Here is a 20,910-nt window from a genome sequence, read left to right as displayed (position 1 = left end):
GATTGAGTTTATGATCAGGTTGATTATCTAACATCTCTAAACCTTCATTTCATTATGCAAAAATGGGGATAAAATTGTAAACACCTGTTTTTTAGATGGTTATGAATTTATATACATAAAAAGCCTTGAGCAAAACTAGGGCATATTCCAAGTAATGTTTATATTATTATTGGTGGTTAATATTGTTAGGCCCAAAGTACCTAGCACGTTACTGGAAATCTAAAAGTCATTAATAAATGAATATTGACAAATATTTTCAGATTGTTCAGTCATTAACTCAGTGAGTCTATAAGAAAAATCAAAACATATCAAGAGAAGTTTCCAAATAATTTGAATTAAAGTATCATTTACTTTATATATAAAATACTGAACAATATATATTTGGGGATAACATATGGGTACTTGTATTTGCTTATAACTGACAAAATCACCATGAGAATAGTTACAATAACAATAATAACTTGGCATACACAATATTTTATTACAAAACTGAAAAATGATCTGAGAAATCTGGACACTTTCATTTTCTGATTTTTGTATATGAATAAACTCAGAAAAAGGGAAATGATTTGACTCCCAATACATACAATGCAAAGTATCATAATTAGAAGCAAACTAAGACACTCCACAGTTCAGAAAAGAAGCAGTAAATGGCTTCTGGGGTAAGTGCTCAAAGAAAGCTTCAGAAAACACTGACAGCTGGTTTCCATGTGGAAAGAGGGTATAATTGAATCAGGGAAAACACAGAGAATAGACAACCTTACACAAAAGTGACCAACAATACAAGCAAAATAAGGGACCTCATTGACTGCAGCATAAAGTGCATTAAAAATGCAAGTTGGTAATATTGGGGGTCAATTGTTTAAAAGTGTTGAATGAAAAAAAAACTAGCAGGGTTATCAGAGAAAGTCCTAGGCAATCACTAATTTAAACTTTGCTTTAGATTGCTCAGGAAGAAAGATTTACATGGAAACCTTGGGGAAAAAATGAGAAAAAGCAAGAGCAAACAAACACAAACAGAAGGAAGATATAAAGCAAGAACTCAATACCCATATAGACAGCAAAATCCATATATCCATATAACAACACAACTCTGCGTTTAAAAACAAATTACTAAATATATAAAGAAACATAAAACTTATCAATAATTAGGATGAAATCACTAAATAGAAACAACCACATTACCATGAGAATGATGGAAGTAGTAGATGAAATGCAAACACCTTTCTGAATTGGCCAAAGCATCACAGCAAAGCACATGTGATGAGATAAGGTAAATATATAGAAGTAGCTATACACAGACCGCTGGGTAAGAGCTTGCTAGATTGGCTTGCCTACAGACTAACAACAGAAAAAGATGAAGGGATTTCATGACAGCGATAAGGAAACAATACTTACAGGAAACATAGCTGAGGAGAACACAATCTGCGATTAGTGACAGGGAGCTGGTTTTTAATATTTCTAATGAAAGCACCATTAGAGTTCCAAAAGGGTGACCAGAGTGTTGTGGATGAAACAGTAACAGAAAATGTATCCAAAATTGGTGTAAACAAAATAAACTTAGAAGTTCCAGGAAACTTGGTGATCCCCAAAATGATAAACACAAATAAAATAACACCATGATGCGTGGAAGCCAGTTATAAACCAATAATAGTAATAATAATAATAATAATAATAATAATAATAATAATAATAATAAACTTAAGAACCAGAACAATATACATTAAATTATGGTATCAGAAACAAACAAACAAAAATGGGCACTTTTGTTAGGAACACAACATAGGAACAGTGAAATAACACTTTACATTATAAAAAGAAGAAAACCGCTAAAATCCTATATCCATCAAGAATAGCTCGTAAATGAGGTAAAAGGACTTCTTATCAAACAGAATAAGAGAATTCATCAACATCAGACATCGATAGCACCACAGCTATCTTCAAATTCCTGGAGTCAAAGAAAACCTAATACCAGATACAAAGACTCAGAATGGTTAGAAAGGAAAATACAACTGCAAGATGTTCCCTCTCATTTCTTACCTAATTAAAACATTCACTGTTGTATGCAAAATAATATCATGGTTTAAGAATTTTGGATGATAGCTGAGTGGTGGCGCACGCTTTTAATCTCAACACTCGGGAGGCAGAGCCAGACGGATCTCTGTGAGTTTGAGGCCAGCCTGGTCTACAGAGTGAGTTCCAGGAAAGACTTCAAAGCTACACAGAGAAACCCTTTCTCAAACAAACAAAAAAAATCAAACAAACAAACAAAAAGAATTGTGAAAGAAAGTTCACAAATTTTAGACAAAAAAGCAGAAAGTGTTACTTCAACATGTTTATATTATGATTAACTTGGGCATAACCTAACATACTTAGCATTATCTAAGTTACAATCCATGTCATTAACCCTGTAGCACTCATTACTTTTTGAAGGACCATGGAACAATATAATTTTTCTAAAATGAATCTGTTTACTAAATGTGTCAGTGTCTTGATTGGTTTTCTTTTCTTGTCTTTGTGGTAATCCAAGGTCTCAAGCATGCTAGACAAGCGCTGTATTGCTGAGGTATATTCCCATTCCTGAACATCCCAAGATAGTAGAGACAGAGCAGGAAGGAAGCAGGGCAGTGAGGGATGAAACTGTAAAGACAGCTGAGACATTGAAGAGAAGATAGACAAAGTGGAATATGAACAAGCATCCAGGGAAAGAGTAAAGAAGAATGGCATACAACTGGTACAATATACAAACTAACAAGAGGGTGACTTAACTACAACCTAATACAATAGCTATATTAAAAGTAAGTGATTATAATGCAAAGATAGACAGATTTGATAAGCAAAGGTAAATACAGCTAGATGCTATGTAAAAGAATAGACAACCATAAGAATGAAGATAATATAGATGTAAAGATAGAAAATATGTTACATGTGTAGATGAAATTCTAAACAGTCTTATTAAATAAGAAACTCAGAGCCAAATACAGAGGAAAAAGCACAGAAGCCAAAAAGATCAGAGCAATAGCTATGACTAGCTTTAACTTACCACCTTACCACCCGCAGTAGCTTCCCCTGAGCAAGTTTTTTCCTCCCTGACGTGTTTTTATTGCCTTTCTGTTCTGCCTTTTCATTGGCTCTAAGCCCAGCCACATGACTTCCTTGTCACTGCCTGTCTATACAGACCTCCAGGTCTCTATGGTTGGTACTGGGATTAAAGGTTCATTTCACCACGCTTGGCTGTGTCCTTGACCTCACAGAGACTCTGCCTGCTATGTGATCAGATTGAGGGCTTGTGCTACAACCGCCGGACTTCTGCTTAATGGCTATTTGACCTCTGATCTCCGGGCAACTTTATTTATTAACATACAAATAAAATATCACATTTCATCACAAATAAAATATCACCACATGCGTGTAATCACCATTTTTAAAGCTATTTATATTAGTAATAGGCTTAGTAGACTCTAGGTAAAGTATGGATAAAACATAAAAAGGAATGCTTCTTAACTGGTCAGTGTATTACGAAGATATAAGAATATTATCTATGTGTTTAAACAATTAGGATAGAGCTCTTAAAATATGAGAAAAAAAAGAAAAAAGAAGAAGAAACTGCCCAAGAAACAAATTCACAATCATAATGAGAAACTTCTAAGCCCTTCTCTGAGTTCCAAAACAGAACTAGATGGAAAACTGTCAGCCAGTATGAACTAATGGTCTTTTACCATGAGTGAAACACAACAAAATGTATATTATTTTTAACACACAGGAATTATTCAATCACCTATACAATATACTACATTACAAAGCATGAGTCAGTAATGTCCAGGAATGTATTGTATTCCTAGAAAAGAGTTAAAATATTATTCAATTTCTTAAAATATCTGTGTGAATTTATAATTGTGGGAAATTATACCTTAAATATATGTTATTCAAGAAAGAATTCAAAAGAGAAGTGGGAAATATTGTGAATAAATTAAAATACAGCATAGCAGATACAGATAAGAGAAGCTTTTCAGTTTCTAAATTAAATAATTAAATTATAAGAATAAAAATAAATTTTACATTGTAGAATAGAATAATCAATGTTATGAAAAGAATAAAGTAGATACAAATTAAGTAAAGGAAGGAAATAATATAAAGTTGAGTATAAAAATAAAAGAAATATAAAGCATGCAAAAATTAAAAAGTTAACAAAATATAAACCTGATTTACTACAAAGATGAATGAATTTGGTAACTGTTCAGAGAGATTTATCACTAAGTAGGAGAGATTTTCCAATACATAATGACAGAGGAGACAATACTAGAGAGCCTACAGACATTAGGAAGGCTTTACGGGGAGATTCTGAAAGATTTCAGGCTATAAATTTAACAAAGAAAATGAAAATAATATTTTTGAAACAATGTACCAAAACATTCTCATGATTAAAAGAAGTTAGAGAAACTTTTCACTCAGAAACAGAACAGACATGAAAAATGTTGAGCAATCCTGTTCAGACAGGAAAGTAAATACCTGCTCTCATGTTGGACAAGTCTGCTCATCAATTTTATCATATTCAGAACTAAATGTCCTAGTTAACAAATGGTCTAGGAAACAGGAATGAGTGTCACAATTATTAGAAGTGAAGAAATAAAATCAGTTCTCCCTAAATTGTTTCATAATTCTGTATAATCCTAGTCAGCATCTATAAAAAGTTCAACAGACTATTATATAAAATTTGACAAACTGATCATAAAATTTATGTGAGAAACTTCAAATGGAAAATCGATGAGCATATCATAAAAAATATTGAAGAAAAAGAACAAATAAGAATTCCATGGTGCTTGATTATAGACAGATTAATTTATTAAATTTTGTGCTTAATTATAATTAATTTCAGCCATGAATTTACACCATACATAGAAATTAACTCTAGATAATTGCCATAAACAGTAAAGCCTGAGTGCTTTAGAGGAACTTCAAAGGGTGAGCCAAGATTTGTATTATCTTGGGTTTGGTAAAAACACGTGAGGATTTCCTTGATGGAATATGCACACTGTCTCTCTCCGGCCTTGTTAATAACAAAGCAAAAAGGGGAAAAAATGAACTTTATAAAAGTTTAAGTTTCTGCTATTTGAAAGATAAGGAAATTAATTTGTAAAATATAAGCTAGGAAAATATTTGCAACACATATATCTGATAAGTTATATGTGCTAAGAATATAAAACATGGTTATCCCTCAACAACTGTAGGAACAAATATTACCCAAAGCAATCTACATATTCAGTGCAATCCCCCACAAAATTCCAACACAATTCTTTACAGGAAAAAAAAAAAACCCTTAAAATTCAAATGGAAACATAAAGACCTCAGATAGCTCAAACAACCCTAAACAATTAAAAACACTACTACAGATATTACTATTCCTGGTTTCAAATTATACTGCACAGCAGTAAGAACAGCACGGTGCTGGCACCAAAACAGACACACTGATGAAGGAAACTGAACTGAGGACCCAGACACAAGTCTGAACACCTATACCTGATTTTCGACAGAGATGCCAAAAGATGTGACCTTTAACAAATGGTGTTGGGACAACTGGATATATCTGCATGAAGAAGGATGAACTTGATCCTCTCTTTTAACCTGCACAGAAGTAATTTCCAAATGGGTTGGATTTCAGTGTTAAGCCTGAAATGTTAAAGTTTCTAGAAGAAAACGTAGAGAGAACATTTCAGGATATAGGCTCAGGTAAGAACTTTGTGAATAGGACCCTGGTTGTCCAGCAAATCAGACCAAAATTCAACAGGTGGGACTGTGAAACAGCAGGGGCAGTTAGAAAACTCTTGTGCCATAAAGGAGACTGTTGAGAGCAAAGGAAACCTGAAGACGGGAACACTTCTATTTTATCCAATGAAGGATTGCTATTTAGAATATACAAAGAACTCAGAAAACTAAATAGCTAAATCAAATAACCCAGAAAAAAGTGGACTGCAGAACTGAGCAGAGAGTTTTTTAGAAGTAATATAAATGAAAATAGCTAAGAAATATTATAAATTGTTCACCATACTTATACATCAGAAAAGTGGAAATTAAAACAACTTTGAGATTTAATCTTACCCTATTTAGAATGGCTGTTTAAGAAAACAAAAGACAACAAATGGAGAACAGGAAACATACACCACATGTGCAATCACTAGTAAAATTGGTGTAGTAGTTTCTCAGAAAGCTAGGAATTATCATATGACCCCATTATACCAATACTGGGACTTTACTTCCTACTGTAGAGACATATGCTCATCTAAGTTCATCATTGTTCTATTTACAATAGCTAGGACGTGAAACAGCCTATGTGTTCATCAGCTGAGGAATAGATAATGAACATGTGTGTGTGTGTGTGTATGTGTGTGTATATATATATTATATATATATATTAGATTTTTTTCAGTGGTAATGAAGAATGAAATTATCAAATTTGTGGGGAAATGGATAGAACTGGAAAACACTATAGTGAGTGATGCAACCCAGACCCAGAAAGACAAACATTACATTTAAAAATCAGGGAAGTGTGGGACAGGCTGGCATGACAATCCAAACTCACTAAGTAGCTATCAGATTCTATCCTGAAGGTATTTTACTCATTATCTTTCATGTTCATTAAAACAATATAAGGAGTAATGAATATTTTATGCAATGTACCCAACTAGGAAAATTAGCCGTAGTGGTACTGAGATGTAAATTTATGTGCTTCCCACCCCCTCCCCCCAAAATACTTAGTAGCAATTTAAGCAAGTAAAATTTTGCTAAGGTGGTGTTTATCTTTGTGGTCCATTTTCAGGTGAATTAGTTTTATTATTTATTTTCTGTGTCTGTGTGAATGCCTGCATATATGTGTGTGTACCATATGCATGTCTGGTGCTCTCAGAGGCTGAAAGACAGAGCACAGATCCCCTACAACTGGAGATACAGGAGGTCATGAGCCCCCCGTTGTGGGCGCTGGAAACCAAATTCGGATGCTCTGAGAGAACAGCGAGTGCTCTTAACTGCTGAGCCACCTCTTCTGCCCTAAGTGGACTTGTTTTAAGTGTGAATAACAGAGTCAGTTAAGCTGAAGCAGGTCTGTAATCTGAACACTTAGGATATTAATACAGGAGGATCATGAGTTGGAGTCTACTCTGGGTTACATGGGGACTTGATGTCAGTCATAGGCTGCATTGTAAAAGCCATTCTCAAAAAAAAGTGAACAAGAACTTCTGAGAGTTGTGTCTGAAGCTAGGTATGAAGTGTGTACTTAACACTTTGAAATGGGAAAGATTGCAATGGAAAGAACAAAGTCCTTCATATCTCGCTTTTAACTGGAGCTGATCTGATCACTAATTTCTCAAATGATAGGATCCAGGAGTCCTCTTAAAACTTCCCGATAATACACAAGCCAAGGCAGTAATAAATAAATAAATTAGGCTAAGTTTCTGTTCCACAGGTGACCTATCACTTTGGCTATATTCAGTGACACTGTAGAGAGTCACTTATATTTAATTCTGTAAAAGCTTATGGTGTGATATAACCCTTTGGAAGCATTATGAAGTTAAGAAGTGTCCTTTGAATGGAATAACTTAAAGTTGAAATATATGATTATGGAACATTGAACTATTAAAACAAAAACAATGCATTGCAAAATAGTAAGTATTTCATTTAAGGTAAAAACTGACAAACACTTGAACTTGGATAAAGAGCACTCATTGGGAGAAAGACTGGCATGTGAAATGGGTTGTGTCCCAGAGGACGGCCTTTCTACTACTTGAAGTATAGAGACAATGAATGAGAAGCTTGAAGAGTGCAGTTGGGTAACTGCTGCTATCAGATCCTTGTGTGCTACAGATTAAAGAGCTCCGGGCACAACTAAGCATAATAGATGGAACAGAAAGGAATGTTTTCAGCTGGCTTGGTCACTCATGTCTTCAGTCTAATCACTTGGAAGGCTAAGGCAGGAGGAATGCTGTGGCTTTGTTTAGGCCAGGCTTGTCTACAGTAACTCAAAAAGAAATAAAACAAATTGAAATAAAAAATTTTTCAAATCTTTGGGTAAGAACTTAGAACACTGGAGAAAGAAAGGAATTACAAGCATGGTAGCGAAGAACTAGAGGGTGATTCTGTGTGTTCTGATTTATATATTTTCAATTTATCTGGAGATGTCCACGTTGTAGTAAACTTGATAGTTGATTATTTATAAATTCAGGGCCATACCTTTTGAGAGTGAGAAGTTATGGTTTCTGAAACTTTTAGTGTAGAAACATTGCTGAGGACAAGACTGTGCATGACATTTTGAGGGATGGAAAGGGGGAGGAAGGTGGCCAGGGTAGACCCTGGACAATATTTACTTTGGGAAACTAAAAAGTAGTCCACAGGGGCTGGAGATGTGGCTCCGTTCTAAAGAGCCTGCACTACTTCTGCCAAGGACCCAAGTTCAGTTCCCAGCCCTGACATTGTGCAGTTTGCAGCCCTCTCCGACTTCAGCTCCAGGTAGTCTGATAGATGCCTTCTTCTGCAGGCACCTGCACACACATGGCACACACACACTTGACATGCATGCATGCGTACACACATAAACAATAAGTAAAAATGGTAGAAGAAGGAACATTAAATGCGTGAACAATAGAAGGACCATTGAAGACGGAGGAAAGGCTGCATGTTCTGGGAGGTGAGAGCACTGTGAAGACAGTTATTAAAGATAATTTATAATAATATAGAGAGGCAACATTAAAGACGGCTCAGGTGATTCCATTTTAATTTCAATCTTAAATTTAGCAATGGACAACATCTTCTATGGTCATTAAATGGTACCAGAATGAGCTGTTTTTCCAACAGACTTAATGGAAAAGAGAGAATAGTGAAATTCTAAAACATAAAATAATTCTGTTTGCAAAAATCATAACTCTTTTTGTATGTTCACTCAAGGATAAAACAAACAAACAAAAGCCTGACTTTGTTGAAGAAAGAGGTATGTCTCAGATTGATTACAGAGAAAGATAGAGCCCAGTGCCTATGGTGTAAAGTGAGGTGGGTAATGGCAAGATCCAGTCTTCTGACATGGAGGATGACTTACCCTCTTCTAAATGCCACAGAAACACCTAGAGATGCCTGCAGAGAAAGCCCAGCTTATTGCTATTATTTTTTAAAACTTAGTTTTCTTTTATATAGTTTTAATTTTTTTTTATGTTTTTTGAAAGGAGACAGAAACAAGAGGTAAGAGAATGAAGATGAAGATACCAGAGACAGTTTCAGAAAGGGAAGCTTGGTAACAGATGGAGACTGGAGAGACCAGATGGCCTCTGCTTGGGCAATGAGCAAGAAAGAAGGTCACCTGTTCAGAGGGAAGATGGCATGGTTGAGAATGGAGCATCAGAAACGGAGAAACCGTGTCAGGTCAAAGTTCAGAAATGCTGAAGAGGTGTAAGCAACATGATGTCTAAGGAGAGGAAATAGTTTAACAGGCTGAGCAGCAACTGGCCTCCGAGATTCTCAGGGTGGACCTGCAGCCTACATTGTGGGTCACTAGCCCACTCTGGGTTCTGAGAGTGGCTTAAGGCTCCTGTCAAGAGTCTAGTGTTAGAAGGACAGTTTGGAGTGGCTGTCATGACCTGGAGAACCCCAAGAGGACAAATGATGTGGTGAAGAGCAGAGCTAACTGAGGTGTGGATGGATGCAGGAGCCATGGAATGGTGAAACTAGATGCAGGATGTGGGAAAGAATAGGGAAGTTAGAAGATGCTGGGGGCTGTGTTTTCTCCTTCTCTCTTTAAAGAAGCTGCCCTGAAACTCTTTCTTTCCAGATAATGATTGAGAAGCCAGGTGCCACAGCAGTAAAATCTTGGATATTTTTGGAATTTTGCTTATTAACATTTATTTTGATGGAGCATGTAAAAGGTCTACAATTTGGTTTAGAGGGTTGTAGGTCTGGAAAAGCTGTAGCAGTTGTTGATACATAGCACACTGTGCTATTGGTCTTTAATTTACTCACATACGTATATGAAACTTGAGCCATCCATTTTGGAAAAGAAGTTCACTGTGTTGAGTTGATATCACATAGCAATTAACAACCACACTGGGCGAGAAACATTAAAATGATTTCCTCCCTAAATATAGATGGGTAACACTCTAGATTAAGCATTTAATGTCTGATTAACAGGCATTTGATTACAGAAACCAATAAAGTAGTAACAACATGGTGAAACTATAGTCATGGTGGTAGGAGAAGAATGAAGATACAGAGTGCTGAAGTGAATTTCATCTCAGAAAGAAATGAACCCAAAGTGGTCAAAGAAGGAAGTGAGCACAGAGAATTGAAATGACTGAGAACATTTGCAAACTGCTATGATTTCGGCCATCAATAAATGTTCTCAAATTATTGTCCTGATGGAGAATTGAGGAAGAAAAATATAACATGGCAATAGAAACTCTTAGTAGAAAGAGGAGGGCAGCACTTTTGGTGAGAGTTCTGAGGCTGTGGAGAGGCCTTCGAAGACAAAGAACATGAAGTTTGAGAGCAAAGGTCTCACGTGAAATTTCAGAATGAAAAACAGGGCCTTGAAGAGTCTGTATGAAGCCCATGACTTTGCCACAAGTTTGTAACATTCTACAGATGAACATGATCAGATTTTACATGGAATTTAACAAACCCAGTTGTGGATGGAGTGAGTAGAATGTTGGTTATTAGAGAATAAAGGGGAATGGAGAGGTATTAGTCAAAGTACAGTTTCACTCCACAGGGGAAAGTTTGTGACATCTGTCACACTGCATGGTAAATAATCATACCATAGTCACATGTGTGTATGTTAATGTATTGTAATATATATATAATATATATGTGTGTGTTATATGTGTGTATTCACACATAGCTGAAGTATGCTTAAATACTTGTACAATAAAATATTTATGAGGTGATAAGTATTAATTAGCTTGAATACATCATTTAATAATATATATATCACATTTTAATGTACCCCCAATTATGTTCAATGTTTATTCATTAATTCAAAATAATTTTAAAAGAGAATAAAAGAATAGGGGACTTGAAATTTGCAATTACTATTAGATCCAAAATTACAAGTTTTGCAGAAGGTCACAGTGAGTTAAGCTAACATATTCATGCCAAAGTTACAACTAGGAGTCATCAAATTACACAAGATGGTGCTTTAATGTGTGAGCATTGGGGCCATTCTTGGAACACAAACCCCACACTGAGAACACCTTTCTTGGATCATAGTCCCTCTCCTGCCCATGTGATGCTCTTCAGCCAGTTGGATGTCTTGCCCACTGGGAGTCCAGACAGCACCTTTGTCTCACTCTAATGGAGACCAAACTGCAGAGAAAATCAGCGAGGTGGTCGCCAGCAAGGCGTTGTTCCTACAGGCTAAACTGAGTGTCTTTCAGTAAGGCTCTCTGGTTATTCCCCTGCCACCCACCAGTCTTAGCCCACACTAGATCCCTCTTATCATCCCCTAGGCCACTTGTTTTTCTACCCCACTGTGGTGATTCCAATCATTTAGGTAATTCATTACCTTTTGAAGGGCCAGAGCCCAACCCCAGGGAACCTGTGTTCACCATGGGCACAGCCATGTAACAGTCTCGACCCATAGAGGGACATGAACTGACACAGAAACATTTTGCTTCTGTACTCCTGGTTCAAACGGGGCTGGCCTTTCCATCAGGAACAGTAGGCACAAGACCCACAGTTTGAAATTATTATTATTTTTTGAATCACAGTGAAAAGATTGATGTAATAATAGGTATAACATAACAAATACAACCTGAATTTATGTTATTTTCATATCAATGAGGTCATAAAATGCAATTCAATTTTTTATTTATTTATTTATTTATTTATTTATTTATTTATTTATTTATTTATTTTCTGAAGGAAAAGCCCATGTAGACACAAAAACCAAGAGCCTTCCAAAATTCAAAAGCAGCGTCTGATGTAATCCTAAGGCCTTTCTTTTCTTTTTTGCTGATTCTTTTTGTTTTAATTACAGAATGATCTCAACTATGAGAAAGAAAAGGGAGCTGGGAGATGACTCAGTGGGCACAGTGTTTGAACCTAAGGACCAGAATTTCTGGTCTCCAAAACCTATATAAAGCAAGAAGCAGCAGCAGGTCTCTGTCATGCCTAGCTGTTACAGAGAGGTGGGAGGCAGACACAGGAAGTCCACAGAACCTCCTGGGAAAACCAATCTGGTGTACACCAGGGAACAAGACACCCTGTCCCAGACACAGTAGAAGGTGAGACCCGATACCCAAGGTTGTTGGCTGACTACTGCAAGTACCCTGCAGCAGCCATGTGCCTGCATATCCACAGACATGCACATGCACACAGGTCACACATACACACACAAGCTGGGGGTGACAGGAAACAGAAATGTGAGGAGATGCAAAGACACAAAGCTGAAATCTATGGTGACACAGCTAAAGGAGTGTCTCAGACCAAAACACACATGGCCACTTTTGTGAATTTGTCCAGTTCTGGAAGTTTCTCTTGTAATCTGAGAAATTGTTCTAAGAGATGCCAGGATACCAAAATGATAATGAAGAGTAGTCAGGACTGTGGCTCCACAAACAACACAAAGCCCCACCCCAGAAGCACCCACCACTGCCATCTGGTTTTGTTGTTGTTGTTGTTGTTGTTGTTTTAATGTTTGATGTTTTCTTTCTTTTTGTTTTTTGCTCTCACTATCTCTGTCTCCCAGGCTGCCAAGTTTTGTTAGAGATATTTTTGAAAACATGCTGATTGGCTCTGCCACAAATTCATGTTCTCTAACCCTTCTCTGTGGCTCAGCAATCCTTCTTTTCATCTCTCGTTAGCTCTGTTTACTCCTCCTCCCTGGCTTGGCATCCAGTGGAATGAGAAACAGGTTGGTTTCTCAATCACTCAGCAAGTCTCTGGTGATGACCTACCGCAAAGCTCAGGATCCCAGGTCCTGTTGGAGATTTTGACCTCAAGACACTTCATAGCATTATGAGATAAACAATTTGAGTCACCCTCCCTCCATACATACATACACCTACTGTGTGATAATCATGGCAGTAGAATGCCAAAGAAGTGAAAAGAAGAATTTGACATGGATTCTACTCTCCCTGAAGAATTCGATTCACAAATATTATGTAAATGGATAACTGCGATCCAATGTCACCTCTCTTTAATTAGGGGTTTGGAGACTGGTGCTAAGTTCACCCCAGGGGAGCCTGGAGCTGTCGGAAAGCATAGCCCTGGCTTCCCCCCCCTTGCCCCTAATCTGGAACCCCTCCCATCTGCAGGCATTTCCACATTAAAACCAAAGTGAATATGAGATTATTTTAAATGATTAAAACCCTTGGCCCAAGCAGCTAGCCAGAACATGTTGTTCCTTAGTTAGGAGCTGTCAGAGCCACTTAGAAATAAAGCTGAACGAAGTGTTAAGCAAACATACAACAGAGCAGAAGGGGTGGTTCAAGTGTCGCCAGGTAACCCAAATCCTCAGTGGGTCTGGGAAGTGCACATCTGCAACCACCATGCTGATTAGCTTTTTAATCTTGCCCCAGCAAGGATGGAAACTTTTCCTGTTGCTAAAAGACACGAGGAAACCATTACTTCTTTGTAAAGACAAATATCCATTTCAGTGAGTAATTTAAAGCACACACTGTAGTGAACACGTGTGGCTGTTTGGCAGAGAGCCGGAAGTACTAATAAAATAACTTCTCTTTAGCCGGGCTTTTCCAGCCGAAAGATAGAATTAATGGTGTCTCCTTTCGGGTATTTACCAAATTATAGATGCTTACCGTTGATCAACTGTTAGAAATAAAAAAGTCTTACATACATACAATGAAGGCTGGAGGACCACAGAAATCCATCACCATTTTCTGTTCTGGCTTACACTGTCATCAGGATTTAATGAACATGCTTGATGTCAGCCTCGCTAATGACTCGGTCTTTCATTATTTAGATATGTCTATACCTGAAAGTCCTGAGATTCTCTCAGGTGTACACATTTGACTCTGACACTCTTTCATCCTTTAGGATTTGACTATCTGTTCTAGCAAAAATAAAATGCATTTACATCATCGAAAGTCGTATTTTATGACATGTGTGTGAGCCTGAGAGAAGATGAGCTTAGTAACACTGGAACATTAAGAGTCTCCTCCTGGATCCCATTCATCTAGCCACACTTGGCGTTGTGCTGGGCACAAGGAAGATCATTTAGTATTAACACATGGAGTGAGTGCAGTGGCCGGCTGCTGGACGGGAAAATCCTCTGTCTCCATGGCACAGTACCTTAATGAAGCTTACTATTTCTCTCACCTACAGATTAATATGACAAGGGCCAATAAAATGAGATTTAAGTATTGAAGCCAGGAGAAAGGGAAGAAAAATCAGAGAGTTTCATTTCTTGATAAAAATGGAGCCCCCAGCATCATGCCTGGTTCCTAGTAGATGTTCTTCAAATACAGGTTAGAAGACTGAGTGGGAATTCCCAAAGCAGAAGACGGTGGCTCTTGAAGACCATATATTTGGGTCTTCACTGGAAAGTGTAAGACTTCAACCAATTTTTCTCCTGGAACATTGGCTTTTTATAGTGTATGCAAGTTCACAAATGAATATAAGAATAATTGGTTTCATTGGATTTTGTCCAGTGAGGAATGTGTGTGTGTGTGTGTGTGTGTGTGTGTGTGTGTGTGTGTGTGTGTGTGTATTCTAGTCCTCTTTTTTTCTTTTTGTCTAACCCAACTACATGCAGCCGATGAGAAGACCTTATAACACATATTTCTTTGGAAATGCATACATGTGTAAAATGTGTTTTGACCAAGTCTACCCCCCATTTCCTACTCCAACTCCCTCTGGTGCCTCAGTTTCCCTCTTCCTACTTACTGACCCCTGTCTTGTTTTATTTAACCCAACTTCACTCCTGTGAGAAGACCACTTGATGGCTTTTGTACCAATGTCTGTCAACCTCATATCCTTAGGAATCATTCGGGAAGACTTCATACTAGTTTTATAATTAACAAAAGCAGTTCCTCAAACTTCCAACCCCCAGCCTTCTACCTAGTGTAGTGGACTGTCTTGTATTTCAGGCTAATAACTCATCTCCTTCCTGTGACCTTCGGCCATTAGATGTCTAAAGCCTATGATTACTCCATCTTGGCAGTGGCTTCAAGAAATGATCCACATGTTTAATCCACTCAGATAGTTAGATTCTTCTATGGGTTTAATTATTTCTTTGTTCTTGCCTGAAGTTCTTCTCATTGCTTTTTCTGTTCATTCCTTCTGGAAAAGGTGGTTTAAATGACCCCTTTATGCTAGGGAGAATTGTAAAGAAGCAGATGTTTTCTTGGTGTCGTCATGATACAATTTCATTGCTCTGCAGCTCTTAGGGCATCACATACCAGGTACACTATTCCCCAACCTGTGCCCAAAGCTCCCTAAGCACTCCCAAGCACATCTAGATCTTCTGTTTTTATCTGAATTTTTTGAAGAGGGAAAAGAAGAAAGTAAAAGAAAGGAAGAGAGATGAGGAGGATGGACCGAGGAGTAGAGGGAGGGAGGACATAAGATTAATAATTCTAAATACATTTCTATCTTTTAACTATAGAAATAATGTCTTTTGATTCTATTCTTCAGAATTTATAGGTCTCCAGCTTTACTTATCAACTTTAAGTGCACCTATATTTCATAAAGTATTTCTTTATAGATCCATACAGTATCAACCACACGCACGCGCACACACACATATGACCAAATCTACCCCCCCATTTCCTATTCCAACTCCCTCTGGTACCACAATTTCCTTCTTCCTGTGTGTGTGTGTGTGTGTGTGTGTGTGTGTGTGTGTGTGTGTGTGTGTGTGTGTACTTCATAATGCTGTTGGGCAGAATTATTCCTATGTCAGGCATGAAGTTGATCAAGAAAAAAGTTGGATTGCTACTTTATGAAGCTAGAACAGACCCAGAACTCAGCCTTTGCTCCCGATTCTATGCCAAAAGCATCTCTACCTCAGAAGAGATGCCTCATGTAGCACAGCTGTTGTTTAGACAAGCCAAATTCAGGCTCAGATGCTGAATATATAATGAAACATTAAAGCTTCATCCTCAGCTTCAAGCACTGTCTACTGAGTTTTATCTGATGTTTTTGTGTCTGACATGGGAGGGAGCGAAGGGCCTGGCACCATGAAGTGCATCACTGGGGTTTCTCTGCAGAGATCCCCATGAAGGTGGTTGTCAGAAGGAGAAGTTTAAATTGTGTGCTTTCTCCTGTTACAGTGACAGGAGATCAGCCCCACCCCAACTCAAAGAGAACATATGGAGTGGAGAGTGCAGGGATGATTTCCAGGTTGAGAGTCCCCAGATTATGAAATTAAAGAAGTTTGGAATCATGAATCCATGTTCTCATCGGGAAAAATATCTTGCAAAAGGTTAGGTGCTTTAAGTCCACTATCAAAGCCTGTGGTGACCTCTTGATGTGTACTAACAGGGTCCTGGTCTTTCTGAAGTGAAATAAAAGCAAACTAACAAACACATGAATGAACATATCTCTGTGGGGGTCCAGGACATAAACCCACACTCCACTTTGTGAACTTCAGGTTGTAGAGAGACAGCACTCAGGCAAGGTCTTCTAGTGTGAGGAAGGGGAGAGCAAAGGGTGCAGGTTGACAGAGCTGGAATGGGCCCTAGCAGAATAGAGGAGCCAGGCATTTTAAAGTAGCTGCGATGGTGAAGCCAGACTTCACTGCCAAATAAGCCGAGGGCAGGGGTCAGGCTGAGCCGCCATCGTCCCTTTCTACTGTCACCGTATGTCACTTGAAATTTCCCTCTGAGCAGAAAGCAAGTGACTCAGAGGTTTGCTCCTCACACTCCGTTCCTGAAGCCCAAACATGGCAATGCCAGATGTTGGCTGGGTTTGTACACTTCCTGTTCTTTTACACTAAGAAAAGGGAAACCTCAGGTGTGGACTCTTGGCTGGGTCCTTCTTCCCTACTGTCAGTATCATTTTGGAGCTTCACTATTATATACCTGTACAAGTTTGTAAGATGTACTTAGCCAAAATAGCATTGGCTTAGATAGGTAGTGCAACACTTTGGATGAAGAATGTTCCCCATAGGCTCAGCTATTTGAACACTTGGTCAGTCTGCAGTTAATGGTGCTGTCTGGGGAGGTAGTGCCATCCGACATTAGGAAGTATGTCCCTGGAAAGCAGTCATTGAGAGCACAGCCTCGCCCACTTTTACTATCTCTTCTTCATGTTTACTGTTGAAGACATGGTTTCTCAACTCCCTGTTCTGAGCCAAGCTGCCACGCCTCTCCAACCGTTATGGACCCTCTCTCTCTGAAACTGTAAGCCCAAATAAATTCTTCCATAAGAGAGTGGAACATGGGGGTGAAATTCTCCACAGAGGCTCAGCTATCTGAGCACTTGTTTCCCAGCAGGAGACACTGTTTGAAAACCGAATATTACTATCAATTTTCAAAAGGCTGACAAACAACTTTCAGCTCTCCCTGACATTAGTAGACTATGAATCTAGAGCTCTCCCTAGCATGAATAGACTTTGTGAGTCTAGAGTATGCCCAGATTTTTTTTACCTTTCAGCATCCAGGGTGGTTGATAGAGAGCACTCAAATCCATATCCATGCCTCCAAGAGACATGGCCAGCCATATATCCCTGCACAAGTCCTGTTCCAAAGCAATGGGAGGTGAGGGAGCCTCATCTTTGATCAACCGATTTGTGTAAGGCTCTGTAACGCCTCCTTTAAGTGGGAGCCCATGGCCAGAAGAAGAAAGAAAACCAGACTAATTTAGGCCTTTATCACTCTGTAACTGCTACTTAGAATCTCTGAGCTTCAGCTCTCTCCACGCCCAGAAATGGATATAACATCATTTACAATTCTGTGTACCACCTGTAGAGCTATAAAGCTCACTAACTATTACCACAGTGATTTATTTTTACCCTGCTATTGTGTTATCTTTCTTGGTTTTCATAAAAATCTGCATTTTACTCATGTAAATATATATATTATATTTATTAAATTATATATATATATATATATATATATATATATATATATATATATATATATATATATTGCCAAGACATAGCAGGAATGAGAACAGTTGGTCTTAAGGAACTGACATATCAGGCCATTCAAGAATTCCTCCACTTAGCTCTTTTCAATTACCGACTTCTGGTATGGCAAGAAAAGCAGAGAGCTCACACCCAGGCTTTTTGACAAGGGCCATTTCTCATTGTTTCAGGTTTGTGCAGATACACAAAACTCCCAAACTGATGCCTTTTCTTGTGAACATTAAAAGAACATTTGGCCATGTTCCTTTCCCATGAAAGCCTGAATTCAGGGACAAACTCATCCTGAATTTCTTTATGGCCACTGCTCACTCACAGAAAAACCAGTCAAGACCCTGGTCCTTTAGAAGTTGGCTGGGGCTATAATGATCTCAGTCATAATACAACAGATTAATGCACATTCTCTGAAGTAAGGCACCCACAGAGAAAAAGATTTGCTGTTGCAAAGCCCATGTATGTGTATACTCAATAAATACCAGATTAACATTTGCAGGGAGCTCTGTCTATTTATTACTCCATAAAGGTCTGTCGCAGTATTATGAGAAGTCAGTGAGATCCAGGATGACAGGTTTTGAGGTTAAAAATTTCAGATCTTCCATGACAATTTTCAGATTTATTATCATTTAGAACATTTAAATTACATTTTTATTTACTTATGTGTGTTTGTACGTGTGTATACTGATGTGCCACCTCACATGTGTGGAGATCAACCAGTTCTCTCATTCTACCACATGGGTCCTAGGAATTGAACTCAGATAGTCAGGTTTGGCAGCATCCTTGATAATCATGAGAGAATATATTCTGAACCTTCTGAAAACCATCTTCTAGCCTAGTACTGTGTCAGTATATAAGCCTGGCACTGGTACCAGATGATCACATCTATTCAGAGATCTCTCTCTGGTGTAAGGTGATCGTGCCCTAGTGTTAACGAGACAACGATCATCATATGTCTGCTGTTGAACTCTTTTTGGATTCTTTTGCTAATTATAAAGACAAAACTTCTTCTTTTGTACAGTGATCAGCTTTAATTGAAAGATATTTTCACAGACTAAGATTTTAGCTTCATAATTTATTTAATAAATCCAGAATGTTTTGACATCATGAAAATGACAGTGTGGTGGAATAATGTTCCACATTAATTGTCACAGGCTAATGAGAAAAGAACAGAGGCAGATTTAGTATATAATTTTTTTGTACCAAATGAACAGTAAATGACATCACAGAACATGGTAAAACTCACAAAGGGTTTATAGTTCAAGTAAAGAATTATGATTGAATAATTAAATTATGCCAGTGCACTTCACATATCATACATAGTATAAACAACTAAACTTCAAGAAATTCAAGCATAGCAGTAAATACCATCCATGTTGCCCATGGGTATTTTGTGCAAATCCATCTTCATATAACACAATTTACAGCAGTTTGGGAGGATTAGGCAGAAATAAACAATGAAAAAATTCCACTAAATTATATTTCAAAATTATTTTTAGTTTAATTTTGGGTGAACTGCCACACAAGTGGGCCTATTAAAACCAGGAGTTGTGGTTTCAATTTGTTATTTTTTCAAAAAGGAAAAATGATTACAGTGATGGCTGAGAGTCAAGGAATGATCCATTGGGCTCAACATTACAAATACACAAGTTGACAGAAAATGAAATAAATGCTTATATGTGCTTTTTATATGATTAAACCCACATAGATCACTCAGTTCAGCAAACTAGTGAAACATTATCTGTCACATTAAATTATTTTGAATAGTTTGGCTACATATTTTACTTGGATACAATATGTTTAGATATTTTACAATATCAAAGTGACCAGCATGTTTGCACACACTCAAATAGAAATTAAGAGAACAATGAGGGCTCATGACAATGTTCACATTTCCTACAAAAATCCTTTATTTTCCTTCACTACCATAAAGTTTTCCTGAATAAACATTTTAGTTATGAAATATAAAATTTATAATATATTTACACACATGCATTTTATACATTATTGTTCTTTAAATATGTGTGTGTATTCTGAGTTAATATTTATTTTAAAATTATGAATCTATATATTAAGTCATACAACTACTAAGAAATGGAATGAGGATTCTAAATAAGAGATAAATGAAACATTTTCTTTCTACCCCTCCTCCAGAAAAAAATAAAACAAATATACGGAGACAGTTAACATTAATAACCAGTTTTGGTTGTGGAAAAGTTGACCTGTAGTCCTTATTCTTTGACAGTAATTGAACAATAGAGCCAGGAATCTAATGAAGCTGCAGTTAATCACGATGGCAAAAGGTCACCTACACAGGAGTCAAAGTCATTGTGCTCGGGCTCAGAAGTGCTTATCAAAAATGGAAGATATTTTAGCAATTGCCACAAAAAGACAACATATCCTCCACATCTAATGAGATATTGCATCAACAACTTTCTATAGGAAAAGCTTGTTTCTCCTCTGATAGCCCATCAACCTCTTAGCTTCCTCTCTCCCTTATCCCTCTCTATCCTCCTCTTCTTTAATCACCCACTTTAGTCCTATCTTCTACCCTTTCTTCATGGTCTCGTGTCCCTGACATCTTTCTCCATCTCCAGAGTCATCTCTTCTCAGTAGAATACTTGGCCTTCATAGAGTGATGTCAGTTTCCTTGTCCAGAGGAGGAAAAAAAAAAGAATGTTTCACTGGTGTTGTGGAAGTTCATATAGCTCTCCATCTCTGGGGAATCCAAAATTACATAGTGCTGAATGACAGTGTCTTCTGGAAAGAATGATTATGGTACCAAAGCATATCAAATCTTTGCAAATCAAAATGAGTATTTATTGAGCACCTCCCAATGT

The sequence above is a fragment of the Peromyscus maniculatus genome, chromosome 10, assembly GCF_049852395.1.
Source record: "Peromyscus maniculatus bairdii isolate BWxNUB_F1_BW_parent chromosome 10, HU_Pman_BW_mat_3.1, whole genome shotgun sequence".
NCBI lineage: Eukaryota > Metazoa > Chordata > Mammalia > Rodentia > Cricetidae > Peromyscus > Peromyscus maniculatus.
This window is presented reverse-complemented; position numbering follows the sequence as displayed.